We start from the raw sequence: 26,257 nt of genomic DNA on the forward strand, positions 1-26,257 counted from the left end.
AGTGGGGTAGAAAGCCCCTGACTGTGGGCATTTACAGGAGGTTGGAGGTTTGGCTTGGTTCCAGGCTAGAGGGGTAAGCTGAGATCTGGGGCAGGAGGCATCATCCCCATACCTCGGGCGTAGAGGTGATTACAAAAATTAAGCTATTTACACATACACAAAAAAAGAAAAAACTACAGAAGTAAAGGAGAAAGAATTCAACCATAGAGAGTCATTGTGGGAATAGAGAAGACCAGGGTTCATCTTCACAGGAGGATATTGAAGCAAAGTAACCCCCAGAGAGTAATGTCAAATGGTCACCTGACCAAAAAGAGTTCATAGAAGATCTTTTAAAAAGTTTTAAAAATCAAATGACAGAGATGAAGGAAAAAACTAAAAAAAAAATTAGAATAATACAAGAAAATTACAAAAAGTCAACCAATTAGAAAAGAAGATCCAGAATCTTAAGAAAGAAAATGACACCATCAAAATTATAATAGGGCAAGGTGAAGCCAGTGAAGTTATAAGAGATCAAGAAATAATTAAACAAGATATGAATAATGAAAAAATAGAAGAGAAAGTCAAACATCTTATAAGAAAAACAACAGATCTGGAGAGTAGATCAAGAAAAGAAAACATAAAAATAATCAGATTAACTGAAAGCTATGGTCACAAAAAGAATCTTGATACAATAGTACAAGAAATCATTCTTTACCACATTTTTAAAAAATTAAGCCTTAATCACTGAATGGGCACTGCCTCAGTCAAACTGAGACCTATTAAAGATCTTAGCTTGAAAAGACCTATGTGCGTCCTGGGCCATCTTCAGTTGTCCTGATCCGTATCTGGCCACTGGAGAAAGATGGCTCCTGAGAAGAAAATGAGGCTGGTGACTTTCTACAGTCCTCCCTCACTTAAATCCAATTCATTTGCATATCATGGCATCACCTTCCTGATGTCAAGGTCCTCTTCAAGAATGAAGGATGAACAACAGTAGCAACAGGATACAAGTGGTTGTAGATCCGTGAATGAACTAGGTTCTACTCTCAATCTCAAACTGTGAAATTAATAGTCCTATGTGATCCTGGGCATGTCACTTAACCTTGATTGCCTCCAAAAGGAAGGAGGAGGAAGAGGAAGAAGAGAAATTTATAGACTTAGATAAAATTGCTATTAATGACCTTGTAAACTATTAATTAATAAAGAAACATTTGAACACCCTCCCCAGCTGGTCTGAGGAAAATTTCTGAAGAATGGATTGAGATGTAAACCCTGGAAAAAGCAGGGGGAAGAAAGGAGATACTGGCTAGACTTCATTCTCATCTGCTACCCCAATTGTCAGTTCAGCCTAGTCTCAGCTGTCACCCACAAATACCATATTTTCTGCCTTCTCTTCTCTTACCAATCCACAAGATAATCTACTCATAAAACAAACTGGCCTGGACTAAATGGCTTTGAATAGTCTAGCCCTAGCATTCTCATTCATCCTGGGAAAGTCCTTCAAAGTCTCAGATCAGGGATCCTGGTTCTTAGCAAAGGAGACCTACATTCCACAAAGTAAATGTTGTACCAAGATTTGGGAAGGGGCAGGGTGGTGGTGAAGGGGCACGATAGGATGTAGAGCAGTAATGATTCATTTCCTTTTGTAGGAGATGGCACTTCAACTGGGTCTTGAAGGGAACTAAGAATTCCAAGAGGAAAAAGGTAAGGAGAAAGAGCACTCCAGGTGTGGTAGAGAGAGGGAAGATCATATTCTCTACAAAGGCAATGAATTGGAAGATAGACCATAGTACATTTTTTTTGTTTGTTCAGTCAGTTGGTCATGTCCAACTCTTGTCACCCTATTTGGGATTTTCTTGGCAAAGATACTGGAGTGGTTTGCCATTTCTTTCTCCAGTTCATTTTGCAGATGAAGAAACTGAATTAAGTGACTTGCCCATAGTCACACAGCTAGTAAGAGTCAGGCCAGATTTGAACACATGAAGGTGAGCCTTCCTGACTCCAGGCTTGGCATTCTATCCACTGCACCATCTAGCTACATTTTTGCCACCTAGCTGCTCCTTAACTATAGTGCATAGGGAATAGCCAATGGGATAGTTTGATTGGCATGTAGAAAGCATGAAAAGGAATAATGTGAAATCCCTATGGGAAAATACTTAAAGACAAATTGTGAAAGAATTTAAATGCTGAAGGCTTATATATTTTATCCTAGAGACAGTAGGGAACCATTCATGCTTCTTAAGCAGAAGGGTAGCATAGCTGGACTTGTGCTTTAGAAATATCAGTTTGAAGGACTTTAGAACTCATTTCAAAGCAATGATAAACCACAAGTCCAAAAAAATGAAGATGAAACATACTACCTATTTCCAACAAGCATACATTGTTTACATAGCCTATACTGGATTTTGTTTTGCCAATATCTGAAGCTATATATTGGGGGGGAGGGGGGTGTGCATGTGTGCATGTCTGCATGTCTGTGTATGTGTGTGTGTGTGTGTTTGCTTACTGGGGAGGGATAATGATAAGGATATAATAATTTAATAATTCTTTTTTAAATAAAGGTTAAAAAGAGACTAAAGGTAACAGAATTTTTCAAAGTAAACTGGTTATAAAATAAATAAGATACTGCTTATATTTAGGTTTGGGTTTTTTTTGCTATATTATGATAGTTGTAATAATAATAATAATAGCCAATATTTGTAACACTTATTATGTACTAGGCACTGTGCTAAATACTTTACAGTTATTATTTTATTTGATCCTCACAACAACCCTGGGAGGTAGGTGCTATTATTATCCCTATTTTACAGTAGAGGAAACTGAGGCAGAAAGCAACTAAGTGATTTGCCCAGGGTCATATACCTACTAAGTATCTGAGGCTGGATTTGAATTTGTCTTCCTGATTACAGACTAAGCAAATTTAGTATTTTTGGAAATGAATTTTTTTGTTTTGTAAATATTTACTTGAATTTTGTAAAGTTAAAAAATTTTTTAAAGAGGTCAGCAAAAGGATAAGTAGGATTCCATGGTCTATAATTCAGCAGAGAAATTTGGCCAAAAGAGTTATGAGAAGCTCAAGCAAATGGAACTCTCAAGACAAAATATAAACAATTTCAATATGGAAGAAAAGTGGAGTAGACTGAAGAGAGATGCTCTGGGAATTTACCAAGAAACTTATATTTTAAGGGAATATATAGAAGGAAAAAGGTCAAGTAATGGAGGAGGATTACAAAATTATGACACAAGTACTTGAAGAATCAGATTAGGAACAAATTATAGTATATGAATATAATTGGAATAGTATAGTATTGTGATGTAAGAAATGAAAGAGAGGGTTTCAGAGAAAGCTGGGAAGATTTGTATAAACTGATGCAAAGCAAAGTGAGCAGAACCAGGCAATCAATTTTATAACCAAACAGCAACACTGTAAAAAAGAATAATTTTAAAGACTTCAGACTCTTGATCAACTCTGATTCCACAGAACCTAAGAAGAAGAATCCTACCACCTGACGGAGAAGTGATGAACTAATGTGCAGAATGAAACACACATTTTTGGACATGAACAATGTAGGAATTTGTTTTGTTTGACTATGCATATTTACTACACAAGTTTTCTTTTTCTTTTTCCCAGTGGGGATAGGGATATTTGAAGAAGAAAAGAAGTCAATGATTGATTATTGGGAAAAAATTAGCCTTAAAAATATAGATTTAATTTCATCAAGTTTTTAAATTTCTTTTGGGATATAGACCTAGTAGTAGTGTGTGTTCATCCTTCATTGCCGAAGAAGACCATGCCATCAGAGAAATAATGACATGACTTGCACTTAACTTTGTTTTGAGTAAGGGAGGGCAGTGTAGGTCACCAGCCTCACTTCTCCAGAGCCATCTGAATCCAGTGACCAGATATTCCTCGGGATGACTGGAGATGACCCAGGATGAAGCAATTGGGGTTAAGTAACTTGCCCAAGGTCACACAGCTGGTGAGTGTCAAGTATCTGAGGTGAGATTTGAACTCAGGTCCTCCTGATTCTTGCACTGATGCTCTATGCACTGCATCCCCTAGCTGCCCCCCTTAGTAGTGGTATTGCTAGGTCAAAGGGTATATGTAGTTTTATAGCCCTTTGGGCATAGCTCCAAATTACATAATGGTTGAATCAGTTTTAACTTGATCAAGTGAGAAATAGATGGAGGACTGGCTGTTTTCTCTGATCCTCACAACCTCTCGAAACTCTTCAAAACAGAAATTACATGCCAAAGATAAAGCAACTTCAGGAGATACCCAGCATCTAAAAAGATTCTTTAAAACAACTCATGAACTGACATTCACATTCCCTGAGTTCACTTAACACCCCTCCCTGCCCTCCCACACTACTGGAAGTGAAGTTGCACTAGCAGACCCAAGGACAGGACACAGGCTAACAACCCAACCCATCCCCACACTCTGGTCCTCACTCTCTCTCTCCAGGGCCATAGAGATACCAGCTCCACACTGAGGAAATTTGCCTTGGCTATGACCAATAGCCAGGCATCCATAGCCCTTCCAGAGAAAAAGCCCGCTGAGGACAACAACCCTCTAGCACCAGGAAAGCAAAGCTCTGAACTGTGAGTAACAAGGTGGACAATTCTGTAGAACCAGCAGAACTGGACAAAGAACTAAAGAACAAAGGGAGCAGGACAAAACCCCAGGACAGAGCATTGGAGGAGGAGGACAGGAGTCTGCTGTGTAGCACTCTACAAAGCATGAGGGAAGGAGCACAACATCCAATTGGAGCCAGTTCTGACCATCCAAAAGTTAGTTGCAGCAAAAATCTAGCATAAGGAAACAAGAATTGCTCAGCATAGGAAGAGGCTGAGATACTTTGAGATCCAACCCAGAAAGAAACCACCATCAGAGGGAAGTGTTAGGGAAGATAAGGGTGGGAGGGAGACTAAAAGTTATCAAAGATTTCAGGAAGAAAAAATTCAAAGACCTTGAATATAAATAGACAAATCAACAGGAAAAACAGTGACAATGGAAGGAAATATGGCCTCCAGATTTAGAAAATGAATTAAGGAATTTATGAATAAATCCCACAAAGCAAAGGAAAATGATCCAACATTTGATGACACTGAGGACTGTATGGAATTTGAGGAGAACAAGGAACCACAACACACTATTCCTAAATGGTTAAATGGCAAATGAGAATTATGAGAGCAGAATTTATGTTCTGCACAGCAAAAATAATGGACAAAATAAAAACAAACTAGAAACTGTGATGGCAAATCTCTTTAATGAAACAAAAGAGAACAATAGATTGGTATTGAAAATATACAAAGGTGAAGGACAATCTAGAAGAAGAAAAGCAAAAACCAATAACACTGAAAGAAAATGTGTTCACAATGCAAGTAAAACATACGGATTTCTTTTTTCTTTTTCTGGTTTGTAGAAAGACCAGTTTAATAAGAAAAATGAAGCCACAATTTTTGTTGTCTTACAATGTAATTTTAAGTAAAATGAATGATTTGTGATTAAACCATCCTATTGATTACATAAAATCCTTCAGATGAAGTCTCTATAATGGGATAATGTGGAACCAAGCATTGGAGTGGTCACAGTTCCTACTTTTACAATTTTTCTGGGAGTGATTCTTTTTTTTTTTTTTCCAGAAAAGGAGAGACAATCAATGGCATCAGAGAACTGGGGGAAAAAATCAGTGTTGATCATGACTAAATCTTCCTCTCCTCCACCACATCAATTGTCAGTTCCACTTCTGCAGTCAGATGCTCTACACCGATTGATTACAAGGGAAAAATGAACCTTCCACCCTACCCTCCTGAGGGTTGGCTAAGGTGATCATATCTCTTCAGGAGACCTGACGAGGACCAGAAGTCAGCTTAGGCATTAGGGTTGTGCTTCATGAGAGACACATCAGTCTCGACCATCTCTTTCACCAATTCATCAAAAGCAACCTGGGGCTTCCAGTGTAGTCTGTTTTGCTTTGGTGCAGTCTTCTTGCAGAAAATCCATCTTCAGTTGACTGGCAAAACTTGAGATATACAGTCATGTGGATCTTACTGGTCTTCTTATACTGACCTCATTCTCATTCTTTCCTTCCCACACAATAGTTTTCCCAGTGTAAAAAAATGATTTCTCCACAAATTCATGGACACTGTGGACTTCACCAGTAGCAATGACAAAGTCTTCTGGCTCATTGGTCTGCAGCATTAGCCACATAGCCTCAATATAGTCCTTGACATGAGCCCAATCTCTCTTGGCATCCAGATTCCCCAAACTGAAACTGTCCAATTGTCCAAGGTGAATCTTAGCAACAGATTGACTAATTTTTTGAGTTACGAAATTAGCCCCTCTTCTGGGACTCTCATGATTAAAAAGAATACCATTCACAGCAAACAGGTTGTAGGCGTCACAGAAGTTCACCACAATCTAGTAAGCATAAAGTTTTGTTGCTCCATATGGTGACCAAGGATAAAAAGGGGTCATCTCCTTTTGTGGTATTTCTTGTACTTTCCAATAAAGTTCACTTGTTGAGGCTTGATAGAACTTTACAGAATTGATAAGGACACAAGTTTTAATTGCATCAAGAAGCCATAGAGTGCCAACACCATCAACATCAGCAGTATATTCAACAAGGTCAAAAGAAATTTTGACATGTCTGGGCTCCCAAGTTGTAGATTTCTGTAGGTTTTACTTCATTAATTATCTTCACAAGGCAGATACTGTCTGTGAGATCTCCATAATGCAATTTCATATTTCCTTCAATATGAGCGTGAAGGTTCTTATAGAGATGCTTGATCCACCCTGTGTTGAAGGAACTTGATTAACGTACAATTTCATGGACCTCATAACCCTTTTCCAGCAGGAATTCAGTCAAATACAAGCCATCCTGGCTGGCGATGTCAGTGATGAGTCACCTTCCTGGACTTGTCCATCTCACCATCCCCAGCACTTTGGTCTCTGGGGCAGCATCCCCGATCCTGTATCATATTTCCAAGGGTTGGCATAGAAGGCAAGCAGGGGCAGAGGGGGCAGAACGTGTGTGCCTGCTGGGGGGGGGGGGTGAGCAGCCTGGAAGAGAGGGAGGGGCAGAAAACATACTGATTTCAAAAACAGGATGCATGGAGACAATTTAAGGATTGTAGTTCTACTAGAAAAAAACAACAGGACAAAGATACTTTGATACCATAATGAAAGAAACAAAAGAAGTGACCAGAACTTCTGAAAATAGAAAATGAAATTCCAATTGAAAAATTCACAGATCACCTCCAGAAAAAAAAAATCCAAAGCTACAAATTCCAAGACATGTAAGAGTTCAATTTAATAATTCAGTTCAGAAACAGAAATTTCTGCAAATGCTCATGAGAAAGGCTTTCAAATAAAAAGGAAAAAAAAAACATTCAAATAACACAAGACTATTCTGCACCCACAAGAAAACACAGGAGAGAATGGAATGTCACAAAGTGCATTGAAGCTCAGGGTTACCTAACCTGCAAATACTAACTTAACCGTAAAGAGTTAAAAAATGAACATTTAATAATAAACTGTGAGATATTTTTAGAAAAAAACAGAACTAAAGAGATTATTTGCTTGAATAAATAAATGCAGCAAGCAAAGACAATAGCAACAGAGTAGCAACAAAGATGAGTGAGAGACTTCTTTTTGAAAGTACACAGGGAGACAAGAGTGAAGGCAGAAATCTGGTAGAAATAATGGTAGAAATACCGGGACAGCACCCTACCTACAGCTGAATCACTACTTTTATTTTTTTAGGACTACATTACGGCATGGGAGGCTACATAAAACTGGGGAGGGGAGTAGAGGGGTTGAGGGGAGTATGTGATATGCTGAGATCAAATCAAGGGCTGACAATGAGAGAAAGGTGACCTCTGTGGTCTCAGAAAGAGAAGAGCCTATGGGAGAATAAGGAAGAGGAGATGGAGATTGAAAGGGGGAGCAAAGGAAAGAAGCTTGATTTGGTGGTGGGAGAGGGTTCTACTGATAAAAACTTCTACAACTAAAGACAGACAGTCTGTGAAGAGAGATGAGGACTTTACACTGAGGGGATTTTACCTGGGGAATTTGGTACTTGAAAAGTGTATTCTTCCTACATTGGGAATTGGGGAATTAGAATCCCTCAGGGCAAGTGACATGGGGGAGTATGGGAGAACATCAGCCCAGGGAAGAGATTTTGAGGTAATTGGGGGGAGGTAGGTAACCAGGGAAATGTATAGATCAGTAGTGGGCTGCATAATAAAGGATATAGTGGGGGAGAGGTCTTACCATCAGGCAGTGTCTTTTCTGACACCTGCAATAATTGGCATTATTCTAGGTGTGAGACAAAATGGAAAAGGGGGAATCCATGTAGCAAGCCCTAAAAAGCAATGCCAGAAAGCACCTAGAGAGGAAAGGCTAGAATGGAGGTCATAAAAGCTTTGATTGCATGAGGAATGCAGAGAAAAGAGAGAGACCTGATAACTATAGGTATCATAAATCATAGAATGAGGGTCTAGAATAGACAGAGAGGATGGATAATGAAGAGAATGAGAGAAATCCTTTGGGGACAGGTGAACAAAAAAAAAAGATTTTTTTTTTTAATGAATAAGACTAGTTGAAGGGGAGGTTAGGAAGGGAAAATTTTTAACAGAAAGGGTAAAAGTGGGAGAAAAATTACATACCCAGATAAAAGCAAGAGAGAAAAAGGAACTAATAAAATTCCAAAAGGAAAGAGGTAATACACAGGAGGAAGGCACTGAGGATGAAAGAAGAGAGCCAATAGAAAGAGAGTCACTTTAAAAAAAAAAGTCAAGTAACTGAAGGAATATAACATTATGCTTACAGAAGAACGGCGAAAATTATAACTTGAAAAAGCCCCAATATTAGAGATGGATAGAGGAAACTGTAAACCTAAAAAGTACTAATTTGGTAGCTCTATGGAGTAAAGTATGGAGAGGAAAGACCATAAGCATTGGACTTAGAGTCCAGTAGACTTGAATCCCATCTAGGATTTTTATTAGCTATGTGACCCAGGGCAAGTCATTCTATGAGACTAAGCTTCATTTTATATAAATTGGATAAGAATTGGTTATTTGTAGGGATTAACTGAGATCATGTATATTAAACACTTTTCAAACCTTAAAGCTACATATAAAATAAGCTATTATTGTTAAGGAGAACAATTAGAAAGCTATTTTGATTGTCTTTGTGATAGGTGATAAGGATGTGCATGGAGATAAGGGAACAGATGCCAGAGATATTTTGGAGGTACAATTAACAAGACTTTGCAATTAATTAGATATGGATCGAAAGGGAGAATCAAGAGATATCAAAGATAACAGCTAAGGTTTTGAATGTAGGTGGGGAATAATGGTGATACCTTCCTAGAAATAAGGAAATTGGGGAAAGTGCTCTTAAGTAGAAAGAAATAGCTTCTGTTTTGCAGAATTTGTTGAATTTGAGATGCTTATGGGACATTCAAGTGAAGATATCCAGCCAGTTGGTGATATGGGAGATAGTCAGGCTGAATGTGTAGATTTGGAAGTCATCTGCATAAAAATCAGAATCAAAACTGTTAGAGCTAATGAGATCACTGGAAAGGAAACAAGAAAGAGGAAGGAAGGGCATAATATATAGAACAGATGTACACATTTATATACCTGTATAATAAAGCCTTACATAGAGAGTTCTCTAATGTATTTGTGATTATTTGGAGAAGGTTTTGATTATATATGAAATGTAGGCTAGCAAAGAAAAATAATTATGTAAATAAATTCTTGAAAACATGTTTGGCCTACCTAAAAATAAAAAAGTAAAAATCTATTCAAGTCCTCAGAAAAACTAAATTCTTCACAATTAATTCACTAATGACAAAAGATAACTACCAGTTCCTGTAATGTCCATGCTCAGTTAACCTAGATAGTTTAGCTATCTAAATGTAATAAAAATCCTTTCCTTTAAACTATTCTAGATTTAGACTTTTTATCGATTCAAACTGGTCTTCCCATCAATCAGTGTGAATTTGACTGTTCAAAGAAGTTTCAGATATTTCAAGGCTCCTGGTAGTTATCGCTTTTCGTTACAGAATGGATAGTGCCGTATCAGACCTGTTCCCATAAGCAATGGAGTGAAGTAGGTTTATTGTGAGAAGACTAGAATATTATCCTACTTTTCTATGTTTGAAGTTTCAACAAAGAACACAGATATGAGTCACTGTCAGAGTACCGTCATGTTCAAAAAGGAGGAGGTATAATAATATTTAACATTCCTGAATAAGTAAGCATTTGAGTTAATTAACATTTGTACTCACCTAGCACCTTTCATCCACACTTCAGAGAGTGTTTTGAAAAGTGTTATTAGACTGAGGAGCAGGATGACAAGGTGAAATTTTTTGGCCTTGCAACCCATCTGCTACAGAGACTTGCCTGACTGGGCTAGAATTATGGATGGAACAAAAGATCACATTTTTACTTTCAAAGTCTTTAATTTCTCAAGAGGTTGTGAACTTAAGACTCAAAGAATAGGATGAAGTATAACATGAAAAAAAATTGATGTCGAGATTCCAAAAAATCATTGTACTAGTACAAGTTCAGGATACTTGTCTTAGCAGTTCCAGAGGGAAATAACTGGATGTATGGTTTGATTATAAGTTGAAAAGGAGCCAATGGTATGGTGCAGCTGTTTAATCTTAAATTTTGTAGCCAACCAGGAATTGAGCCAATCTGGAAGGGGGTTAGACAACAGAGAGAGTGCAGCTAACATGAGCCAATGTGTAATCGTCACCACAGGCATGACCTGAGGTGTAAGGTGAAGTGATTATATGATAGAGAGAGGCTTCCCAAGTCTAATATAAGGATCACTCCAGCACCTCCTGGACTTCTGAGACATGCTAGAATATCTAGCTCTGTTTGGACCATCACCTAGGGTCACTGAGTGCATCTTAGAAGAACTGTAACACATTACATATATACATTATATTCATTACATACACAACACATGCTACACTGTATTTGTGCCTCTCTTTGAGGGGGCTGTGCCCTTTCTAGTTCAATAAAGCAACCACCCACTTAGATACCCACATTCTGTGTTTCACCATAACAGCTTTGATCCTGACCTGAAACAGGTTGCATTAATAGAAGTAGCACACAGTTCATGGTAAAGTGATGATTTCAATGTATGCTACACTAGTGAGACCACGTACAAAGTATTGTATTGAATTTTTGAAGTTACAATTTAACAAACCAGAGAGGCTCCAGAGGCAATGACCAGAATGATGAAGGGTCTGAAAATCTTTTCCCGTTAAGAATGGTCAAAGAAACTAGAGATGTTTTCCCCTGAGGAAGAGACTCACTCCAACCTGCTCTTGTCTTGGCAGATATACTTCCAAACAAGGACTACCACTACCACTACCAGGTATTTATTTATCAAGTGCGTATTATACATCAGGCAGTGTGCTAAGTACTGATGATTTAAAGAAAAAAAAAGTGGTCTCTGCCTTCAAGAAGTTCACATTCTAATGAGGAAGATGCCATCATGAGGTTACCCTAAAATTTTCTCAGCACAATAACCCTGTTGTGAAGGAATATATTACTTCTACTCATCACTTTAGCTCCTGAGCCCCTCCTAAGGTGCTTCCATTTACATAAAACTAGCCACTCACAATAATGATACTTTCAGAACTTATGACTTTTAGAACTTAACAATAAAGGCAAAAGAAGCAATAACAGGGTCACAAGTACTCATATCAAAGCAAGTGTGTTAATAATAAAACATTTCACAAGACACACATGAAACTGAGTCACACGCTTCTACTTATATATAGAAACCTGACAAGGAAGCACACGAGTGAGGAAAACTTGTGTATTCAGAATTACTCACAGCTTTGGAACTATAAACTTGTGTTTTATTTAGGTCTCAGGAAGAGTCCATAAGAAGTTCCTTAATGAAAATAGCTTCTATGTTGAGTAAATGGTTCCACTGCTAAACTGAGTTGGTCCAAGCTGTATTTGACTAATAACTCACTAAGTATGGCATCTCAGTCAAGCTAGTTGACCACCAAGTGATTTCTCTGATCTTCTGCTTCCAAACTGTTCCTCTATTCAGCTAGACCAGGGGTGGGGAACCTGGGACCTCAGGGCTACATGTGGCCCTCTAGGTCCTCAAGTGCGTCCCTTTGACTAAATCCAAACAGATTTATTCTGTGAGGTTGTGGCCTTGAGGTCCCAAGCTCCCTAACCCTGAAACATTCTTCAACAGCAAGTATCCAATACTTCCAGCTCAAAACTAATTTAATAATGAAATCAATCCTTTCATCTCTCTCTTTCTTTCTCTCCCTCTCTCTTTCTTTCCCTCTCCCCTTCCCTCCCTCCCTCCTTCCCTCTTCTCATATTTCTGGGTATAGACTTTTCTTCATTTTTTGTTACTCATCATATTCTATTATTTTATCCATTACCAGAGAAATTACATTTGTTCCATAATCCTATAACAATTCTATTGTCCATATCTCTCCAATATATATGAGCTTGTGACATTCAAGACTCACCAACAATAACAATCTCAGAGCTCTGCGTCAGAAAGTAACTGCTTCAATTATTTCTTTCTCATAAAACTCTGAGCAGACTCAACTCATCAACAAACTATAAAATGACAGAAATAATAATAGCTAACATTTATATAGTGCTTACTGTGTTCCAGACACTGTGCTAGATGCTTTGCAATCATTATTTCATTTGATCTTCACAACAACCCTGGGAGGTAGGTGCTATTATTATCCCCACTTTACCAGTGGAGGAACTTAAGCAAACAGAGGTTAAGTGACTTGTCCAAGGTCACAGCTAGTAACTATCTGAGGCCAGATTTGAACTCAAGTCTTTTTGACTGAAGGCCCAGTGTTCTATCCACTGTACCACCCAGCTGTCCCTAAATTATACTAGAAAGCTATGTTATTTGCTACACACCCATGAATTGATCTGCCGTCACAGGTGGAGATCCACCGCAGGACACAGACTTGAAGACTTATAGAATTCCCAGTTTGCATCCTGCCTGTGACTTGGTCAGTTCTAAAGAATATCCTTCAGTAAACCTCTCTTTGATATATATCCTTTGTACATAGACTCCTTCCTTAGTAGGGCTCCTGATTTAGCAGAAAAATCATTCATTATAAAAGCATTTATTGTTAAATATAAGAAATATTACAATTAGGAGAGACTTATCACATTCTCTTTCAAATTATCTAATGGACCCAGAAAAACACATTTTGTATTTATTAAAAATATAATTAAAAGGAAAATATTAAACTTTTTTCTTGTAAAATAACTCTCATGTGGGAACCATTCATTAACTTTCTCCCAGAAGAGAGGATTATTCTTTTTGTTGCAGAGAGGTCAATAATAATGATGATGATAAATAATATTTATTTATGTTAATTATTATTTTAATTATTATATTATTTAATTTATGTGTTATATTGTATTAATTATCCACATTAATAACATCTATATAACACTATAAGGTTTGCTAAGTACTTTACAAATATTACAAATATTTTATCCTCACAATATCTCTGGGTGGTAGGTGCTATTATTTTTCAATTATTCAGTCACGTCCACCTCTTCATGATCTTATGGACCATAGCACACCAGGACCTTCTATCCTCCACTGTCTCTTGAAGTCTATCCAAGTTGATGTTCATTGCTTCCATGTTACTATCTATCCATCTCATCCTCTACTGTTCCCTTTTCCTTTTGACTTCAACCCTTCCCAACATCAGAGCCTTTTCCAATGAGTCCTGTTCTCTCATATTATTCTTGGTAGGTGCCATTATTATCATTATTTTATAGATGAGGAAACTGAGGCAGGCAGAGTTTAAGTTACTTGCCCAAAACCACACAGCCAAGAAGAATCTGAGGAAGGACTTGACCTGAAGTTTTCCAGATTCCAAGTCCAACACTCTCCACTGTTTCACTTAGTTAACACGGTTCAGAGTTCAACCCCCAAATACAAATTTGAAAGGAAGTACAGCAGAAACTATTGGTCAAAAGGCATCCTGGCAGAAACAAAGGTAGGGAGAATCATAACTAACTGGCAGAACTCCTAAATTCTTCAGTATTTAAGGAATCTCAGTTGACTAATGTAGTGAATCTCAAACAGAAAAAAACATATATGAAATCAAATATCAGGTCCCATGGAAGTTTCTTACCTTTACAATCCCATGGTAACAGAGAGAGGGGGGTCCTTTATTTTCCCTCTTTGGACATGATTAACATAGTTTAAAATAATCCTCAATTTCAGAACAGTCACATCTAACCTTTATGTTTTTGCCTTCCACTTTAGTTCTTGTGCAAGGCCAGTCCAAAGGTAAATAAAATCTACCTTGTCTTAGAGCCCAGGGCCAGTGACAGACTAGTAGATTAGAAAGTCTCTGTTTTATCCCTTAGAACACAACAAACTGACTTCAAGGTCAATGTCAGACTGTTTGTGAATCAGCATGACTATATGCTTTCTGTATTCTATAAAAACTTGTGGAAATTGGCTTATATTCTTCTGAAAAGAGCCTACCTCCATAGAGACTTCTCTTCTTGTCTATGACAGCTAGGTATAGGAAATCCTCTCCCACCAAGAGTGTCCTTTCACACTTGACTCAAACTCTGCCCCAGTCCCAGGCTGTTCAAAGATGGATCCTGAAGGACTGGCAAGTAGGAAGTCCTAACATCACTGGGGGTACCCTTCCTCCTTTGGCTTCCACACCTGCCCTTTCCCTCAGGTCTAGTATGTCACAATATCAACTGAGGAAGGTTAGATGTCAGAAAGATCCATCAAAATGGGGGTACCCTCCAGCCTTGACTCCCACTTCCAGTCACACCTCCATCGGTCTAGGCCTCCCAGAACCCATCAAAGCTGCTTGATTGCTATAATGGCCTCAATGTGACAAGAGTTACCAACTTCATGCATGCCAGTGAGGTGGAGGATCACCAGGCCTCACCCTCTGCCCTTCCACTGACTCCTAAGATCCTCAAAGCCTTAATATTTGACCTGTCTCCATACTCTTCAGACCTCTGGTATCTTCACCTGACTTATAGGTGTAATCTAAGGACCTCTGCACCCTCCCATTCACACCATGCTGAATTCCTGAGACTTTCAGATCTTTCCACCCATTCTGCAGCTAAACTTTCCTAATTAAGTTTCTTATCATTACATGAAAGTCAGTTTATACCCACTCCCTCTGTCTATGTATATCCCTTCTAAATGTCATAATAAAAATACAGTTCCCAAGAGTTACAAGTATCACCTTCCCATGCAGGGATGTAAAGAGTTTGCCCTTATTGAATAACATGGCTTTTTTCTTTCCTGTTTACTTTTTTATGTGTCTCTTGAATCTTGAACTTGAAGATCAAATTTTCCATTAAACTCTAGTGTTTTCATCGGGAAGGTCTGGAAGTCCCCTATTTCACTGAATGTCCATCTCCTTGCCTGAAAGATTATGCTCAGTTTTGCCGGGTAATTGATCCTTAGTTGTAATCCAAGCTCCTTTGCCTTACAGAATATCACATTCCAAAGCTTCTGATCTTTTAATATAGAAACTACAAGGTCCTGTGTAATCCTGACTGTGATTCCATGATATTTGAATAGTTTCTTTCTTGCTGCTTGCAGTATTTTCTCCTTGACCTGACCATTCTGGAATTTGGTTATAATATTCCTTAGTGTTTTCAGTTTGGGATCTCTTTCAGGAGGTGATCAGTGGATTCTTTCAAAGATTACTTTACCCTCTGGTTCTAGGACCTCAGGGCAGTTTTCCTGATTTCTTGGAAGATGCTGTCCATGCTTTTTTTTTCATCATGACTTTCAGGTAGACCTTATTCTAGATTCTTATATCTCTTCTAGACCCATTTTCCTAGTCAGTTGTTTTTCCAATGAGGTATTTTACATTTTCTTCTATTTTTTTCATTATTTTGATTTTGTTTGACTGATTCGTGATGTCTCATAGAGTCATTAGCTTTCACTTGCTCAATTCTAATTTTTTTTTTGCATTTATTTAGGCAAATGAGATTATATGACAGCTAGTAAGTGTCAAGTGTCTGAGATTGGATTTGAACTCGAGTCCTTCTGACTCTAGGGTCAGTTGTCTATTCACTATTCCACCTAGCTGCTCCCCAATTCTAATTTTTAATTAATTGTTTTCTTCAGTTATCTTTTGTACCTCCTTTTCCATTTGGCCAATTCTACTTTTTAAGGAACTGTTTACTTCAGTGAATTTTTTTCCACTTTTTCAATTGTATTTTTAAGGAACTGTTCAATTTTTCTTCTGCCTCTTTAACTTGACTTTTAAAATCCTTCTTGGGGGGGCGGAGCCAAGATGGCGGAGTAGAAAGACGCACATACACATAGCTCCGAACCCACAACCCACAGAACGGCTAGAGGGGACCAACCCATGGTGAATTCTGCACCCAGACGCCACGGAATATTGGAGCAAGGGAGATTTCTGTGCCAGAGAGACCTGCAAACCTCTTGTGGGGGGTCCTTCGCGCTGTGGACTGGGCGCCGGGACTGGGAGCTGAGTGCAGCCCTGCAGCGGCTGCGACACCATGAGGAGGAGATCCGAATGGGCTACGGGATCGAGATATCCTGTGGCCACGAGGGTCCCTCCACCCACAGAGGGACCTGCAAACCTCTCGCAAAAGGTCCGTCGAGCTGCAGACGCGGAGCCCAGCCCGGACCTGCGGCGGCCGCGGCTCCGAGAGGTACAGATCCGAGCAGGCTTTAGGGATGGGATCTCCAGCGGCGGCACAAGCCCCCCCACCCACAGGTGACGAGGGTCGGTGGGAGAGTCTCTTTGGCGGGTCGAGAGGGGAGTGGGGTGCCCCCATGGCTTGGGCCCCCCCGGGAGATAGAAGCTGAGAGGTGGCTGCAGACAGGGGCTCCCCAAGCGGGCCGGAGACTGGATCCATTGTGGAAGGTCTGTGCATAAACCCCCTGAGGGAACTGGCCCTGAGAGGCGGCCCTGCCCTGACCTGACCATCTGAACTTAATTCTCACACTGAATAGCAGCCCTGCCCCCGCCAAAAGCCCTAAGGCGGGAAGCAGCATTTGAATCTCAGACCCCAAACGCTGGCTGGGAGGACCAGGAGGCGTGGTGGGTGTGAGGAGAATATTCGGAGATCAAGCCACTGGCTGGGGAGAATGCCCAGAAAAGGGAAAAGAAATAAAACTATTGAAGGGTACTTTCTCGGAGAAAAGACACCTCCTCCCTTCCTTTCTGATGAGGAAGAACAATGCTTACCATCAGGCAAAGACACAGAAATCAAGGCTTCTGTGTCCCAGCCCACCCAATGGGCTCAGGCCATGGAAGAACTCAAAAAGAATTTTGAAAGTCAAATTGGAGAGGTGGAGGAAAAACTGGGAAGAGAAATGAGAGGGATGAAAGAGAAGCATGAAAGGCAGATCAGCTCCCTGCTAAAGGAGAACCAAAAAAATGTTGAAGAAATTAACACCTTGAAAACTAGCCTAACTCAATTGGCAAAAGAGGTTCAAAAGGCCAATGAGGAGAAGAATCCTTTCAAAAGCAGAATTAGCCAAATGGAAAAGGAGATTCAAAAGCTCACTGAAGAAAATAGTTCTTTCAAAATTAGAATGGCACAGATGGAGGCTAAGGACTTTGTGAGAAACCATGATATCACAGAACAAAGAGAGAAGAATGGAAAAATGGAAGATAATGTGAAATATCTCATTGGAAAAACAACTGACCTGGAAAATAGAATCAGGAGAGACAATGTAAAAATTCTGGGACTACCTGAAAACCATGATCAAGAGAAGAGCCTAGACATCATCTTCCATGAAATTATCAAGGAAAACTGCCCTGAGATTCTAGAACCAGAGGGCAAAATAAATATTCAAGGAATCCGCAGAACACCGCATGAAAGAGATCCAAAAAGACAAACTCCTAGGAACATTGTGGCCAAATTCCAGAACTCCCAGGTGAAAGAGAAAATATTGCAAGCAGCTAGAAAGAAACAATTCAAGTATTGTGGAAATACAATCAGGATAACACAAGATCTAGCACCCTCTACATTAAGGGATCGAAGGGAATGGAATAGGACATTCCAGAAGTCAAAGGAACTAGGACTAAAACCAAGAATCACCTACCCAGCAAAACTGAGTATAATACTTCAGGAGAAAAAATGGTCTTTCAATGAAATAGAGGATTTTCAAATTTTCTTGATGAAAAGACCAGAGCTGAAAAGAAAATTTGACTTTCTAACACAAGAATGAAGAGAACCATGAAAAGGTGAACAGCAAAGAGAAGTCATAAGGGACTTACTAAAGTTGAACTGTTTACATTCCTACATGGAAAGACAATATTTGTAACTCTTGAAACATTTCAGTATCTGGGTACTGGGTGGGAGTACACACACACACACATGCACACACGCACACATACATAGAGACAGAGTGCACAGAGTGAATTGAAGAGGATGGGATCATATCTTAAAAAAAAAAATGAAATCAAGCAGTGAGAGAGAAATATTGGGAGGAGAAAGGGAGAAGTTGAATGGGGCAAATTATCTCTTATAAAAGAGGCAAGCAAAAGACTTATTAGTGGAGGGATAAAGAGGGGAGGCAAGAGGAAAACATGAGGTCTACTCTCATCACATTCCACTAAAGGAAAGAATAAAATGCACACTCATTTTGATAGGAAAACCTATCTCATAATACAGGAGAGTGGGGGACAGGGGCACAAGCAGGGTGGGGGGGAGGCTGGAGGGGAGGGCATGGGGAGGAGAATGCAATCCGAGGTTGACCCTCATGGGGAGGGAAAGGATCATAAGAGAATAGAAGTAATGGGGGACAGGATAGGATGGAGGGAAATATAATTAGTCCTATACAACACAACTAGTATGGAAATCTTTTGCAAAACTACACAGATTTGGCCTATATTGAATTGCTTGCCTTCCAAAGGGAAGGGGTGGGGAGGGAGGGAGCTAAAGAAGTGGGAACTCAAAGTGTTAGGATCAAACGTAGTGTTCTTACCACTGGGAAATAAGAAATACAGGTTAAGGGGTCAAGAAAGCTATCTGGCCCTACAGGACAAAAGAGAAGACGGAGACAAGGGCAGGGAGGGAGGATAGAGGAGAGAGCAGATTGGTCACAGGGGCAATTAGAATGCTTGGGTTTGGGGGGGGAGGGGATAAAAGGGGAGAAAATTTGTAACCCAAAATGTTGTGAAAATAAATGTTAAAAGTTAAATAAAAAAATAAAATAAAATAAAATCCTTCTTGGGCTCTTTCAAGAATGTTTTTTGGGCTTGAGACCAGTTTATATTCCCCTTTGAAGTTTCAGATGTGGATATAATATCAATCCTGTCCTTTTCTGAATTTGTGTTTTGATCTTCCCTGTTCCCATAATAAGAATCTATAGTCTTTGATTTTCTGTGTTGCTTCTTTTTCATTATGCTTGCCTTTTTCCTGGCTTTTAAAGTTGATCTCTGCTTCTGGGGCACAGAGGACTCTTTCCCACATTACTTGTGCTGCGGGCTATGGGCCTGGTTACTAGCTTTGTGTGCTGGGACCTCAGGTTCTGGCAGCCAGAGGTTGTAGGGCTGTAGCTTACCTAGTGCTGAACCAGAGCTGGTGGTGGTGGTTTGTGTGTGCTGAGGCCAGGTGACATCTTTCTACATTTCCCTGGGGTTACACTGAAGCTCATGGGGTGAGGTGTGGGGGTGGGGTCATCTGGCCACTGGAGGTTGCCTTTTGGCCAGGGGTTACAACACTGGTAGGCTCAACTGCTGGTGGATTCCTAGCTGCATGAAGGCACGCGGGGGGAAGGTGGTCCTGGTGTTGGCGCTTGCTGGCTCCACCATGCTGGGGCTCAGGATCTCCCACTATTTTGCTGAGGTGGGACTTGCCCCTGGCTTTCTGGGATGTCTCCTGTACTGTACTGGTCCCCTTCAGTCACAGCAAGAGGGACCTTTCCTGTTAATCCCCCTAGCTTCCCGAGCTAAAAAACTGCTTCACCGGGTGTTTCTGCTGGCTCTACTGTTCTGGAATTTTTCCTGAGGCAATATTTTCTGGATTTTTCTAAGTCAATAAGGGACAGTGAGAATGACTTACTCCACCATCTTGGCTCCCTGAAGTCCTAAACATTCTTACGTATATTGTTTCACCTAATTTAAGCATGAACTCCTTGAGAATAGAGATTGTGTTGATTTTTCTATTTATGTCACCAGTGCTGAGCATGTTGTATGTGCTTAATAAATGCTTTTTTGCTTACTTTAGCCATCATTTTCCATGTTATGGCTAGCAACTCTTGATGAAATAGTTGTTTTTTAAAAAAATTGACTTTTGTCCTAAATTGTAAGCACAATGACCTTAAATGAGATTTATTCTGCCAATAAGAAGGTTCAACACACTTTAAAGACCAAATGTTTTCAGAAATACAACCCATATCAGAAGCACTCTCTCTAGGAACTTTCTTTGGCAGGGTATCTTATCCTCTCAGATTGTTCCCTTTTCCTTGGATATCAAGAACGTACTTCCTCAGTATGACCTAGAAAAGACCTCAAAGATAAAGGTTTCAGGCGCAGTTATCCAAAACTAGGTAACTTGGAAAGCAGAGTGACTAAAATAATAGTGGGCCATAATAAAAATTTTTTTTGAAGATAATCATGTCATTTGCTTCAAAGCTAAGTCCAGGGGAAAAATTCTTAACCAAACAAGGAAGAGAGGCAGTCACAAGAGAGAAAAATAGATAATTTTGACTACATGAAATTGAAAAGCGTTAACAAGATCAAAATCATGTGGCCAAGATGAAGGTGGCCATGGATTAAGGAAAAATCTTCACATCTAATAGGTCTGCTATTCAATGGGTATATGTGTATGTGTAGATATATGTATGTGTATGTACATATGCCTCACCATCTACATAGATTCTGGGGCTTCAGCTGACTCAGCCACATTCAGTGTCCAAGACCCTGGAAGAGGTGGCCACCATCTCCTGTGCTGTGGATGGAATTAGAAGTAAAAGTGTACACTGGTATCAGCAGAAACCTGGCAGGGACCCTATGACTGTGAACAATTAGACTGGCAACAGGCCCTTGGGGATACCTGCCCAATTCTCCAACTCCAGCACAAGGAACACAGCCACACTGAGCATCCCTGGACTCCAGACTGAGGATGAAGCTGATGATTACTGGGAGGTGTGGCATAGTAATGCCTCTCACAGTGACACAGACTGATGCAGAGGTGAGGCAAAAACCCCTTCTAGGTTCTGCTTACTCTGTCCCCTTCCCTCTGAACTCCAGAGAGGTGCTTGGTGAGGAAAGAAACAGGAACAACTTCTCCCTCAAGCCCCTTTCTCCCCTCCTCCCTCACTGACCTTTGGCCAGGATGGCCCCTTTCCCTCTTCCAAGACTCCTTCCCCATCTCTTACTTTCTCCCTTTGTCTAGTCCAGGAGCTCCCCACTCATTCCTTGAGTTCTGCTGCCCCCTGAGATCCCATACCAGCTTCTCCCCAACTTTGGCCACTTCAGGTGAAGCTCTGGACCCAGATCCTCCTGAATCCCTTCTAACTTCAGGTCAAGGAGCTCCTTATACCCAGTCCAGGACACTGAGACCTCAGGATGAACTTTCCCCCAGCTCCAGTCCCCACTTACAACACCAAGACTCTCCATCTTTTTGCTTGAGAAAAACTGTTGAATGGTCTCAATCACCTGAGTAAAGTGCTGACTACAATGAAAAAAAAAAGACCAAAAACCATATATGTGTATATACAAATGTATTGAATGTGTGTGTATAAATACACACACACATAATATTTCTCAGTCTTATATATTTGTATTAGATGTTTGTGTGTGTGTATGTATGTGTGAGGAGGAAGGTACACATTAATACAAATACATTAGACCCCTTATTGGCTCTATGGTCAAACAGTATAAAAAACAATTCTCAAAAGAACAGTCCGCTACCATCAACTATATGAAAGACTTCCACAGGTCATTAATAATAAATCGAAATGATTCCCAACTTTGGTTTCACACTGGTCAGACTGGTAAAACTGACAAAAGGTAGAAATGGTCAAGATAGGAAGAACTGCAGAAAGATAGATGTACACTTAATGAATTAATACACTTAATAAAGCCATGAATTGGTCCAACTATTCTGGAAAACAATTTGGAAATATACAAAGAAAGCAACAAAAAAACCATTGACCCCTGGATCTCACTGTTAGGCATCTATCCCAAGGATGCCAAAGACAGAAAGTACTGTTTTATATGCAATGAAATATGTAAAAAAGCATTTTTGGTAGTAGGAAAGAATTAAAAATAAATGGGGGTGTATTTGAGAGTGGCTAAACATTCTAGTACATTATTATACATACATGCGTATTATAGAATACACGTATTATAGAATATTAATCTGCTATGAGAAACTATGACTATAAAAGAGAGTAAAGAAGCATGGGAAGAATTATAAAGTATTGCAATGTGAAGTAAGTAGAACCAGGAAAACAGTGCACAACAACTATAACAATAAATTGAAAGACCAAAAAGAAAATGAAACTGAATACTCTCATTGTAATCACCAAGGTTGGCTCTGAAAAAAACATTGATATAATTTACCTCCCTTGGGGAGGCGGGTGTAAAGCGTGCACATTTGGTCTGCAGACATGGTCAGTGTGCTGGTTGGTTTAAATCAATTACATTTTAATTCCCTTTCTTTTTTACTTATATTTTTAAACAAGGGATAGATAACTCTCTGAATAGGGGAGGGATGAGACATATATTTAGAAATAAAGACAATGTGTAAATAAAATATATCAATAAAAAAACCTTTCTTGTCCCATTTTTTTCTATACTTTTGGGGGAAGTAGATGATTTGACCATTACCTAAATTATAACTTTACCAGGAAATCAGTGTCCTGTTCCCAAAGTGCCCTCCCCTCTAAACTGTTTGTGGATTTCGCCTTCATCTATTTAAAGCTGTCCAGTTTCCTGAACTGGTTAATGTCACACCATGTCATCATGCCCCTGAGGACTATCATATTTCCATTCACACAATGCTGGGAAACTATTCTCTGCCCACACACACACAAATACATATACAATCCTCCAATCTGTGACAAGGTTTGAACAAAGCTTAGAACTCAGTCACTTCGTGGGGACTGAAGGAAATATTCTGAGTGAAGTCACCTTGTCTTTCTCCCTCATCTTCTTTAGGATGATCAAGAAAGAATATTCTAGGAAATTCAATTCACTAAGCATTATCTGTTAAGCAAAGTATTCATTCTTTCTATGAAAAACTCCAGTCACTGTGAATTTATCCTCCCTTTTCTTCTACCTCTCTCTCTCTCTCTCTTCTCTCTCTCTCTCTCTCTCTCTCTCTCTCTCTCTCTCTCTCTCTCTCTCTCTCTCTCTCTCTCTCTCTCACACACACACACACACACACACACACACACACACACATCCCCACAGGAAGATGAAAAGGAAAGTACAAAAAACACATTCATCTTTTATGGAGGAACCAAGAAATGAAATAAACTTAAGTTGTAATAATCCTGTCCAACAAACATACTGAGCACTCACTCTGTATACAAATGTTCCTGCACTAGGGGCACATTACAGAGATTAATTAGGGAAATGTCCTCTATTTTCATAAAATGAATGTTCCTAAGAGGAATACATTAGAAATTTCAACAAAGATGAAATAACTAGACAGTGATATGGTCAATCTGGTTATTTCAGTCCCTTTAGCATCTAATTTGAATCTCCCTGTCGCTAATCTATTCAATTGTCTATGAATAGGTTGTTAATACAGCTGAAAACAAAATGTAACCTATCTTGGCCAATTTGTGGACTGTATAGACACCATTAAGGAAACAGCCAAATCACAGCAGAATAACCACAGAGGCTGGCACAACAAACGACAACAAGATCCCATTAATGATGTCTTCATTGGGAAGAGAAGTAAAGCCGCCTGGTTTTCCAATCCTGACATCCTTGATGATACTAGTTAAGGATAGTCCTTAATTATATAAGGGTGTGTTTGAGTGATATTTACCCAATCAAGTTATCCCATTCCCACTAAAAGTAAGTGATGAGGTGCTCAGTCAAAGGGTTTACATTATGTAAGAAAAGTCTTTGAAAGTCATTGAATGAAGTGAAATGATATTAGACAGGAATTCTATTCCAGTTGTCAGAGGGATTTCACCATGCTCTCTGGGTCCCATATAAAAGTATCCAGTTTTCTGAAATAGGGTTTTTCCAACCAGTGGGGAGAGACAGAGAGAGAGAGAGAGAGAGAGAGAGAGAGAGAGAGAGAGAGAGAGCGCATTCCAACAATCCCACAGATGGAAATAAATGCCCAAGGAGAAGGAGAAGACTAATTTCCTGACTATCCATCCACTTCCTCTTCTACCCCAACTTTGACTGGAGGAGGACATTTTGGACTTAAAAAGTTTGGAAGAATTTGTACTTCTCATTTTCTCATCAGTATCCTAACATTGTTCCTTTAAAACAGCAGTGGTTGACTTAGTAGCAGCATGCCCTTCAGAAATCAAGGACAGACAGATTCATGATGCTTAAGAATTTTTTGTGCACATCTAAGAGAAAAAGGTTTCTAGCGTGTGCCCAGTAACAACACATATACAGTGCTTACTATGTGTCAAGTACTGTACTAAGTACTTTACAATTATAATCTCATTTAATCCTCACAACAACCCTAGGAAATAGGTGTTACTATTTATTCCCATTTTAGAGATGAGAAAACTGAGGCAAACAGGTTAAATGATTTCTCCAGAATCACACAACTAGTATTTAAGGTTGGATTTGAACTCAGGTGTTCCAAACTCCAGGCTCAGCCCTCTACGTGCTGTCCCACCAACCTGCCTATGAGGTAGAGACTATTTTCATGTGGATTCTATATGTAATTTCAAGTGAATATGTCACATATTTGAGGCAGGGGGTAATGTTTTATGTCTAATGTTCTTACTGTACCACCTTAGTAAATATGCTTTTCAAAAACATATTAAAGTGTAAATTATAATCTGATTACTCACTGTCTTAGGGAGGGGTGAGGGAGGGAGGAATAGAATTTGGAATTCAAAACTTTAAAAAGTTTAAAATTGTTTTAAGATATAATTAGGGGAAAATATTCTACATTAAAGAATGAAAAATAAGATATTTAAGGCTGACTGACTAAATTGATTCTTGAGTAATAACCTTGAGAAAAGGCACACTGGTCAGGGCTTGAGCCAATAGCCTTAAATAATCACTCCCAACTCTGTGGGTTATACACTGAAAACCCTTATGGAAAGATGCAGCAGTGCTTTGGGACCTGAATCTTCTGTGAGAGTGAGAGTTGAGATAAGGATCCTCTGTTTATATGGGTTACAGTTATAACAGTGGAAGGAATTAGGTCTGTTCCAAGAAAACACATATGCCGTCAGCATGGATTTACACTAGAAGACTGCGAGAAGCAACAGAATTCATGCTACTTAGCAATAGGTGCTTGCAAGATACTCATAAATGGACTTCCTGGTGTGACAAAACTCTTCACCAGCTATTGAGTATGGACTAATCTTCCAGGGAAGATTAAGTCCTAAGATGTACATCCCTGGTAACGACATCTACAAGGAAGGATGCACAGTACTTCGCCAGGGTGCAAATTCCACTATGTTTCCCCACAGCACTATCATCAGAATGTTTGCCATAATAGGATCCTAGGATTAGAGACAAATGTATGAAAACACCTGCTAACTGACCAGACCACAGTGATGGTCACCATAGAAACCTTGAAGCTATGAGCTAACCTTTTCTCAGAAGCCAGATGACAAGAGACAGGGACTGCCAGCTCTGGAGAGAGAAGCAGAGGTCAAGACTTGCTTCGAAAGACTTCATGGAGTTGTCTCCCTTTTCTTTAGATGGCTGGCACATAGTCCAGCCACTCACTGCCAATGAATGTCTAGGCTTCTCTGTGAGAAGACAGGCTGGGAAGAAAACAATAAAATATGGCTTTTTTCTCTTCTTTTCTAGAGTAAGATCCCTTTCTGCTGAACAACAAGTGTCAGACTGAATAAGATATGCCACAACCCAAAATTCAAGAGAAGCAGAGAGTTTATATCACATTGAGAAAAGAAGACATATACAGGAAAAAAAGTAAAATAACAATGTGACAATTTATATTGTTCGGTTGGTTTCAGTCATGTCTGACTCTCCATGACTCCATCTGGGATTTTCTTGGCAAAGATAATAGAGTAGTTTGCCATTTCTTTCTCCAGTGCATTTACAGATGAGGAAAC

General features: G+C 39.5%; 1 pseudogene; it reads right to left on the bottom strand.

The window, feature by feature from the left end:
* Positions 1-5,648: 5,648 nt before the first annotated feature.
* On the bottom strand, positions 5,649-6,963 carry LOC140513405 (GDP-mannose 4,6 dehydratase pseudogene; annotated as a pseudogene).
* Between the last annotated feature and the right edge of the window lie 19,294 nt (positions 6,964-26,257).

The sequence above is a fragment of the Notamacropus eugenii genome, chromosome 7 (assembly GCF_028372415.1).
Source record: "Notamacropus eugenii isolate mMacEug1 chromosome 7, mMacEug1.pri_v2, whole genome shotgun sequence".
Taxonomy (NCBI): Eukaryota; Metazoa; Chordata; class Mammalia; order Diprotodontia; family Macropodidae; genus Notamacropus; species Notamacropus eugenii.